This window comes from Pteropus alecto, unplaced genomic scaffold (genome assembly GCF_000325575.1).
Source record: "Pteropus alecto unplaced genomic scaffold, ASM32557v1 scaffold24, whole genome shotgun sequence".
Taxonomy (NCBI): Eukaryota; Metazoa; Chordata; class Mammalia; order Chiroptera; family Pteropodidae; genus Pteropus; species Pteropus alecto.
In genome coordinates, this window is record NW_006439192.1 from 1,646,344 (window position 1) to 1,656,357 (window position 10,014).

The 10,014-nt window shown below is 38.3% G+C and overlaps 1 pseudogene; it reads right to left on the reverse strand.

The window, feature by feature from the left end:
• Positions 1-454: 454 nt before the first annotated feature.
• Positions 455-573, reverse strand: LOC112483379 (annotated as a pseudogene).
• Positions 574-10,014: the final 9,441 nt, after the last annotated feature.

Sequence of the window (10,014 nt, forward strand, 5' to 3'; positions counted from 1 at the left end):
TTTTCTTTTTTTTTCTTTTTTCCTAAAATGAAATGAGGAAGACAAATAGGAGCCCGGAGGTTGTGAGCTTTGTAATAATTGTTAGTAATTATAAAACACCATGTACCATGCAATATCCATTAATTTCATAAATATTTAGTGAGTCCTCCTATATACCCGGCACTGTTTCAGTGCTTGGATATATAATACCAGTGAACATAAGACAAAAATTCTTGCCTTAGCAGAGCTTACATTCCAGTGAGGGAAAACAGATAATAATAAATACAACAAGTAAAGTATATTATATTAGAAGGATGTAAGTGCAATGGGAAAAAGAGATTCAGAATGTCATGGGACATAGTTTTTATTTTTATTTTATTTTATTTTATTTTTTTAGGTGAAGCAACCCTTGGTTGACCTCACAGATTGCAAGGACCTTGTCATCTTACAATCCCTTATTTTTTTTTATTTTTTATGCCTACAGCACCTGATCTTCCTAGGTGGTCTCCCATCCAAGTACTAACCAGACCCAACCCTGCTTAGCTTCCAAGATCGGACAGGATCAGGTTTGTTCAAGGTGGCATGGGCATAGAATGGGACATAGTTTTTAAAGGGGTAATGAGAGTGAGTCTCATTGAGAAAAGACTTTGAGCAAAGATTTGGAGGAGAGGGAGTTAGTTACAGGAATATCCGATAAAGACAATAGACAATGCAAAAGCCTTAAGACCACAGTGTGCTTGAAGAGTCTCAGGAACAGAAAGGATGATAGTGTAGCTGGAGTCAAATGAATATGAGGTAAAGTAAAAGATGAGGTTACAGGGTCAAGGATGGGGACCGGATTACATTTATCAATCTGCTGGGTTGAGAAGAGACTGTAGATGGGCCAGGGTGGAAGGACACTCGTTAGGACTTCTGCAGTAATCTAGGTGAGAGAGGTATGAGCTTGGGCAGGGTGTGGCCGTGAAAGTGGAAAGGGGGAGTCAGATTCTGTATACAGTTTGGAGGAGCCAGCTGGATTTCCTGATAGATGAGATATGGGGAGTGAAACAAAAGGAAAATGCAGGACATCTGAGCCTGATCAACTGGAAAACTAATTCCATGAACTGACATTAAAAGGACTATGGATGAAGCAGGTTTGAAGGGAAAAAATCAGGAATTCGGTCTTGGACACATTAAGTTTAATATATCTGTAGCTCTATTAGCCACCCAAGTAGAGATGTTGAGAAGGCAGCTGGATATATATGAGCCTAGGATTCTGGACAGAGGGCTGAGCTGCAGATGTAAATTCGGGAGTTATCAGTATATGGATATTTAAAGCCACGAGACCTGCTGAGATGACTAAGGGAGTGTGGGACACTCCAAATTTCAGTTTATAGAGGAGAGGAAGATCCAGATTCCTTTAATCTTCCCAATGCTCCTAAAAGAAATTACTGTTATAATCCCCTTTTTATAGATGAGAAAACTGCAGTGAGTGCTTAGGTAACTTGCCAAAAGTCAAGTAAGCAAGTAAGTAGCTGAGCTGGACTTTGACCACACCGGAAGATTGAAGCAGTCTGACTCAGAGTGCACACAGACCTCCTGCTTCTCTCATAAGCCTGGGAGCCCGATGAAGAAATGTTAAGTAGGAGAGTGAAGTGCTTTCAGATTTATGTTTCAGAAAGACCATGAGTGTGGGACGGGTTGGAGAAGGTCAAGCTTGGCAGCAGGGAGATCATTTAGACTATTGCATTAATCAACATGAGAGATGCTAGAGACTATAACCAGGATGGGAGATTTAAGAGAAATGGACAGATTCCAGAGGTGTTTTGCAGGTAGAACGATAGGGATTGGGGATTAACTAAAGGTGAGTGGTGAGGGAGAATGAGGAATCAGAGATTATTCCTTGGTTTCTAATTTAGGCAACTGTGTGGATGAAAGTGTCATTTGTTGAGATGGGGATTACTGGCAGAGAGGAACAGTGAGGGCAGGGAGAGATGGTATGAATTCAGTCAAAGCAATGCCAAGTTGACACTCAAATATTTGTTGAGTTGAATTGAACAATATAGAATTGGAGAGTTTGTATAGTACAGCAGTCCCCAACCTTTTGGCACTAGAGACTGATGCTCCTATCAAAATCTAATACCTGATGATCTGAGATGGAGCTGAGGTGGTGACGCTAGCTCTGGGGAGCTGCTGCAAATACAGATGAAGCTTCAGCTCGGTTGCCCGCCAGTCACCTTCTGTTGTGTGGCTGGCTCCTAACGGGCCACAGACCCATATAGTCTACTGCCTGCGGGTTAGGGACTCCTGGTATAATACATTCTCATGGTTTTAAGAGAGACTGCAGAAAATCATTGACAAATGGAAAGTCTATTTTTATGTGTAAAAAATTTCTAGAAAAGACTTTTCTAAAGCTGCCATTGACAAACCATCCTATAGTTTAACATCTCACTGCTGAGAAGTTTTTCTACCATGAAAAGCCAATCCCAGCTATCAGGATTCCTTGGGACTGATTAACAACTCCTCCTGTTCCTCTTCCTCCTCCTCCTCTTCCTCCTCCTCCTGCTCCTCCTCCATTTGGTCTGAGACGAGAGAGGCCTTGCTTATTGAAAAAGACATTTTAAAGAGCTCTGCAGTGAGCTCCAACACACCTCTCCAGCTTTGACATTTCCTCCTCTGTCTATGGATACTGCCCTTACATCAGACTAGTCACGAATAAAGAAATAGCATGCCTGCCTTCTGTGTCTTTGTTCTCACAGATCCCTCTACTTGGCAAGCGTTCATCTCTTACTCATCCTATTTGTAGAAATTCTCCCCAGCCCTCAAGGCCTAGCCGTATGTTTTCTCCTCCACAAAGTCTGTCCCAACCTGGAGAACCCCACACTGGAAGAAATTTCTCCGTCCTCTGTAATTAAATAGCCTTTCACAGCTCTTTCATGTAAACTACAGTGCTTTTGTGTATGCAATTTGATCACCATAACTGAATTGTAAACTCCTTGACCATAGTGTGTATATCTCAGTGCCTTATATACATTCATCCATTTACTTAACTAACATTTATGGGAGGTTCTACTACCTCCTGGACACTGAGAGGAAAAAAACAAAGCATGTCCTCAAGGAGCTTACAATCAAATGTAGAAAAAAATCTAAAGAAATGACCATCTCCCTTTTAAAAATCAAAACCAGTTCCTTTAAGGCTGGCCATGTAAAGAGCTTGTCCTTGTAGAGAGTAGAGCCTGAACCTGACACCCCTACTATCGAAAAAGAGACCAACCCTCCCCCTTAGGGACCTCCCACTACTGGCCGCTGTTCCCACCATGCTGGACTTGAGAGACTCAGTATCTCTTTATCTCTTCAACACCAGTTTAGACATACTAGATTTTGTTTAATTTCCCATTGCAGAGCAAATACCAGGGTGGACACTTATACAAAGTTTGTATAAAGACTTAGGGATAATAAAAGGGAAATGAACATAAAGAGTAACATGCAAGTAATAGTGTTGCTCACAAGATATGATGTAATCGGGGATATCTTGGGATGCATACCCACTCCAGGTGGCAGAGGTTCTCTATAACTCCTCTTACTCCGGAGCCCCAGCAAAACCATCTCAAGTTCCTGAAATTCAAACCCTGCCTGACAAGAAGACAGCAGCATCCCTCTCCTAGCAGCCTCAAGCTGGCCTACTTCACTCCAGTCTCCTGAGGAAAGTGATTGTCACACCAAATGGCCTCTTCCCTAGACAATGAACCCCAAGAACATCCAACTGTGAGGGACTCCTGCCTCAAGGGCATGGCATTATTCTATGGTTTGTTACTAGGCAGTCCTCCATTCTCTGCCCATACTCTTTGCCTAGAGTACCTCATGAGTGTAAGAACTCTTTTAATGATGATAACTCTTGGTTTTATATGTCCAACCTCAACCTCTTCACAGAGCTCCAGACCCACATATCCAATTACCCACTTGATATTTCCACTTAGGCACCTCACAGACATCCTAACAGGGCAAAAAGGAACTCTTGAGTTTCCCTCCCAAATCTGATTCTTCCTCTAGCCCTACTCCACCTCGTTTCCTTCTTCTCAGTAAATGACTTCACTATCTACTCAACTACGCAAACCAATACCCACAAGTTATTCTTAAATCCTCCATTGCCCTCACCCCCTCTTCTGGTCAGAAGCAAACCCTGTTACTTCTATCTCTAAGGCATATCAGGAAACCATCCTCTCTCCAACTCCACCGTCATTACCCTAGTCCAGGCCACCATCGCCTCTTGCCTGAAAGACTATAAACCCTCCCAGTTCTACTCTCACCCCCTTCAATCCTTTTTCTATACAGCAGCAAAAGCGAGCTCTCGTTTTTATTTTTTATTCTCTTTAAAAAGCCATTTTATTAAGATACAATGTATATACCGTAACATGCACCCTTTTTAAATGGTTTTAGTATACTCACAGAGCTGTGCAACCATTGCCACAATCTAATTTTAGAACATTTCGTAACTCCCAAAAGAAACCTGTAGCTAGAGTTAGCAGTCACTTTCCATTTCCTCCCAACCTCCAAACACTACTCTAGCCAAACACTACTCTACTTTCTGTCTCTGTAGATTTGCCTCTTTTGGACATTTCACATAAATGGAATCATACAATACGTGAATTTTTGTGACTGCCTTTTTATTCTTTTGAGAGAAATATCATTATTTTATTCAGGCAAGAAATATTTATTGAATATCTATACAACATAAACAATGACAATACACATTTTATGCCTATGGTTATTTCCTTTTGAAGACCTCTTTGTAAACAGGCATATGAAGAAAGGAAATATAATTGTGACCAATTATTTTGGAATTAGGATGAATGTTTAAAGAAAAAGAAATGTATTTATAATCCTAAGCAGTTAAGGCAAATGTGACTGTAATTCATTCTTTTATTCATTCATTTGTTCAGTCATTCATTTTGACCCTCTTCAGTTATTTCTCCACCTGCCCCCAGCGATCACCAATTTATTCTCTGTATCTATAAGCTGGTTTTTTTTTAAAATTCCACATATAAGAGAAATCATATGGTATGTGTCTCTGTATGACTTATTTCATAAGCATAATGCCATCGAGTTCCATCCATGTTGTTGCAAATGGCAAGATTACATTCTTTTTTGTGGCTGAATAATATTTCATTATATATATAATGATATATATATAATATCACAATTTCTTTATCCATTTATCCATCAATGGACATTTAGGTTGTTTTTATATCTTGGCTATTATAAATAGTGCTGCAATGAACACAGGAGTACATATATTTTTTTAAGTTAGTGTTTTAATTTTCTTCGAATAAATACCCAGAAATGGAATTGTTAGATCATATGGTAGCTCTATTTTTAATTTTTTGAGGAAACTCCATAATGTTTTCCATACTGGCTACACCAATTTACATTCCCAACAATAGTGCACAAGGGTTGCCTTTTCTCCAGATCCTCACCAACATTTGCTATTTCTTGTCTTTTTAATAATAGCTATTCTAACAGGTGTGGTTTTGTCCTCTCATTGTGGTTTTGATTTGCATTTCCCTAGTGATTAATGATGTTGAGAATCTTTTTAGGTACCTATTGCCTTTCTGTATGTGTTCTTTGGAGAAATGTCTATTCAGATCTCCTGCCCATTTTTAAATCAAATTTTTGGGGGTTTGGTTTTTTTGTTTTGTTTTGTTTTTGTTTTGCTATTGAGTTGTATGAGTTCTTTATATATATTTTGGATGTTAACCTCTTATCAGATATATAATTTGTAAATATTTTCTTCCATTCAATAGGTTGCCTTTTCATTTTGTTGATGGTTTCCTTTGTCATGCAAAAGCCTTTTAGTTTAATGTAGTTCCACTTGTTTATTTTTTGCTTCTTTTTTTTATGTTTTGTGTCAGATTTTAAAATTATTGCCAAGATTTATGTCAGGAAAAAGCATTTGACAATATTTAACATCCATTTATGATAAAAATAAAAAATAAAAATAAAACCTCTCAACAAAGCAGATATAGAGGGAATGTACTTTGACGTAATAAAGGCTATATATGACAAGCCCACAGCTAACATTATACTAAATGGCTAAAAGCTGAAAGTTTTTCTCTAAGATTAGGAACAAGACAAGGATCCCTACTTTTATTCAAAATAGCATTGGAATTCCTAGCCAGAACAATTAGGTAAGAAAAATAAATTAAAGGCATCCAAATTGGAAAGGAAGAAGAAAAATTATCACCACAGATGACATGATAATATATGTCGAAAACCTTAAAGACTTCATCAAAAAAGTCTTAGAACTAATAAATGAAATCGGTAATGTTGCAGGACACAAAATCAATACGCAAAAATCTGTTGTATGCCTAAACACTAATAACAAACTCTTAGAAAGAAAAAATTAAGAAAACAAACCCATTTACAATTACATCAGAAGAATAAAATTGCTAGGAATAAATTTAACCAAGGAGGTGAAAGACCTGTATACTGAAAACTATAAGACATTAAGGAAAGAAATTAAAGAAGACACGAATAAATGGAAAGATGTTTCACGTTTATGGATTAAAAGAATTAATATTGTTAAAATGTCTATACTATCCAAAGCAATTTACAGATTCTCCCAGTTCCACTCTCACCCGCTTAGATCCATTATCTATGTGGCAGCAAAAGTGAGCTTTTAAAACTGTGAACTGTTATCTGCAGGTTAGAACCCTTCAGTGCCTTCCCATGACATTAAATCCAAATGCCTTTAGCGCCTTGCTATAGGATGAATGTTTGTGTCCCCTCAAAATTCACGTTAAATTCTAATGCCCAATGGGATGGTATTTGGAGGTGGGGCCTTTCAGAGGTGATTAGGTCAGGAAAGTGGGGACCTTATGAATGCATTTCTTAAAAAAGAGAACCCAAAGAGCATCCTTGCCTATTCTACCATGTGAAGACACAGCAAGAAGATGGCTGTCTATGAACCAGGAAGTATATCCTCACCAGACACTGAATCCGCCAACACTTCGATCTTAAATTTCCCAGCCTCCAGAACTGTGAGAAATAAATGTTTGTTGTTTAAGCCACCCAATCCATGGTGTTTTTGTTATAGCAGCCCAAACATGCTAAGGCACACCTCTTTTATCTATTCTCTCCAGATTTCCAATTGAATCTCTTGCCATTCCTCCCCTCCCTACTACTTCTGGGCCTGAAAATATGTTATTTCCTCTACTGGAAAGACTCTTCCCCTTGGTCTTCATATGGCTAGTTCCTTTCCTTTCTTCAAGTCTTACTTATGTGACCTTCTCAGTGAGTTTTCTATTACTACCTTATCGAAATTCACCCTCCTCCCATCTTCCTCTTCCTCTGCTACCCCATACTATTCTCTAACCTTTAAAACACCAATCGCAGCTTGAAATTACTGTATTTATTTCTCTGTTGCCTTTTTTCTTTGTCAGTCTTCCCCATAGAGTATGTGTATCTTGAGGGCAGGTACTGTATCTGTCTTGCTCACCCTTATAGTCATTGCCTAACACAGTACCTGGCAACTAAGAGGCCTCAATAAATGTTTGTTAAACAAACATTTCTGATCACTTCCTATTCACTCCCTTGGTGAAGGAAGGAAGCCACCCTAAATAGTACGAGATGGCTAAATGCATGAGACCCAACACTAGACAGATGAAACTGAAGCAGTTTATTAGTGACATACACTCACAGGCCAAGGAAGAAGATATTGCACACCATATAGGGCCTCATGGGGATTGCACCCTAGAGTAGAGTGAACAACCAGGGGCTGTAAAGGCAAGCTTTGTAGTGACAAGAGGGTGAAATGATCCTTGGTTTCTGCAGGACTATGTAAATAGCTTGTTTGAATAACTTTGAGAGGTGACAGGGAGGTAAAATCCACTAGTTGCACAGGGTACAACTGGTCCAGCTGATAAAGGAACTATCCAGGCAAAGAAACATACCTGCTGTTGGGAGAATATTTGGTGAGAGTAGGGAAATTCACAGTTAGGCCTATGGGCCCTGTGATGCTTAAACATGTCAAGGCAGTGGTTGAAATTTTAGGTCTTACAACACATGGACCTGGCATCTGGACAAGAGATGCATACATATGTCTGCACATAGCTAGGGGTAGGGATTCAGAGGAGGAGATTGTTTCATTACATGACTAAGGGAATGATTTATTATTATTATGCTATAAGCCTTGTGATGATGTATGTAAGTATTATATCAGCACTATATAATAAGTGTTCAAAACAGATTACTCAATAAAACTGAATTCCTAGCCTACTTTGATTTCGTCCTAAATGGGAGCCAGTGGGGATTATGTTGTATTGCATGCAACCGAAAACCCCCAAATATTGGCTTAAAAGATAGAGGTTTATTTTTCTCCATTATGAGAAGTCAAGGGGTAGGAAATCCAGGGCAGGAATGGCAGCTTCCCATCATGGATGTAGGCTTCTCTTAGTTCGCCATTCCACTAATTCTAGAGTGGAGGTTTGATCTTCTTGCTCACAATATTGTTGCGGTGGCCCCAGTCATCAGGCTATATTCCAGGCAGAAAGAAGGAAGAAAGGCAAAGAGTAAATGGACATGAGCTAGAGAGTAAGTTCCCTTTATTGAGCTTTTCCTGAAGTCCCACTGTGTTTTATTGCTCATAATTGAGCCAAAAGAGGGCCTGGGAATGTTTTTAGCTTGGCACAGTACTACCCTCCCCCCGCCCCACAGGACTCTGTTGATAAAGAAGACAAGAAAACGGATATTGGATAGGCAACTAATGAGCTTTCTGCAGACAGTGGCAGTGAATTGAGCATCTACAATCAATTGGATATTTTAAGTAAAGTCTGGAATTGAAGGACTTAGGGAAGACAAACTGGAAAATAGGAAAGTTCCACAAGATAGCTATTATTTAATCTCCACAAAACAGATTAAAATAAGAAGGTAAAACAAAAATATGTTTATAGTAACAAGAAGGTCCAGCAAGTGATAGCCAGGGAGTGAGTACTGCAGTCAGCACTTGTCTGAAAGGGCTGTAGGGATCACAGGGTCACGTGGTCACAGGGTGTGAGCTGACTGATGGCATGATAAATTTCTTGGATCTCAATGTCCTTATCTGTTAAATGAGAGGATTGTACTAAATTAACTCTAAGATCTGTTACAACTCTTAAGTTTTTGTTATAACAGTGGCCTTAATTTATTTTTTCTTTTTTAGCAGTGAAATCTTTTAGATAAATGAAAGTTTACATAAAAACCAGATAAAGCAGAGCGGCTCTGAATGACGTGGAGATCATAATTCTAGAGTTCTATCTACTTGGCCTCAATCTTAGTTCCCATGGTGGCCCCTGAGCTCCAGGGAGCACATTTTTACATAGTTCCATCTATAACTTTAATAAAATTAAATGATGTATTTATTGGTAAAAATCAGACTACAGATATAACCATGAGTATTACTGTCAAAAAGGGAAAATTGCTTTTATTTGTTAATAACAATTTTAAACACTTTAAAAAAAGATTAAGTTAAACAACTAGAGTTTCAAATTGTGACACTCTGTTGTGACCCTCATGTGTGAAATCACCAAATATTAATCAAATCTCACAGAAAAAAATTGACAGAATTTCCTCCAAAATATATTTGGTAATGTTATTCCAGAGTACCATACTTACTATTTCTATATAATTATTTAGATAAAAATTATTCTCAGATAAAAAAAAACCCTTCATTTTGCAAATACTCGTGTCCTGTGTGCCAGTTTTGACTGCTTCCTGTTTGTCAAAAGTAATAGTAACTGGAAGCAAAGACCAGAAAAATGTACCTCTTGTCAGTCACCTGCCGAACTTCCTTTCCCTTTTACTTGTCATTCTTTTAGGGTTTTTTTTCCAAAGTTTTTTTAAAATCCTTTTAAAACTTTAATGTATTTTTTTTAAATAGCACACTCAGTGAGATCTGAAATAGTTATCAAGTTTCTATCTCTAGTATCTACCTATTTTAGTATTAGATAAAATTTTATGAATATGCTGATTACTTTTCCAACCCACACAGAATCCTAAAGTGTCATTTTGTTTTGTTTTGTT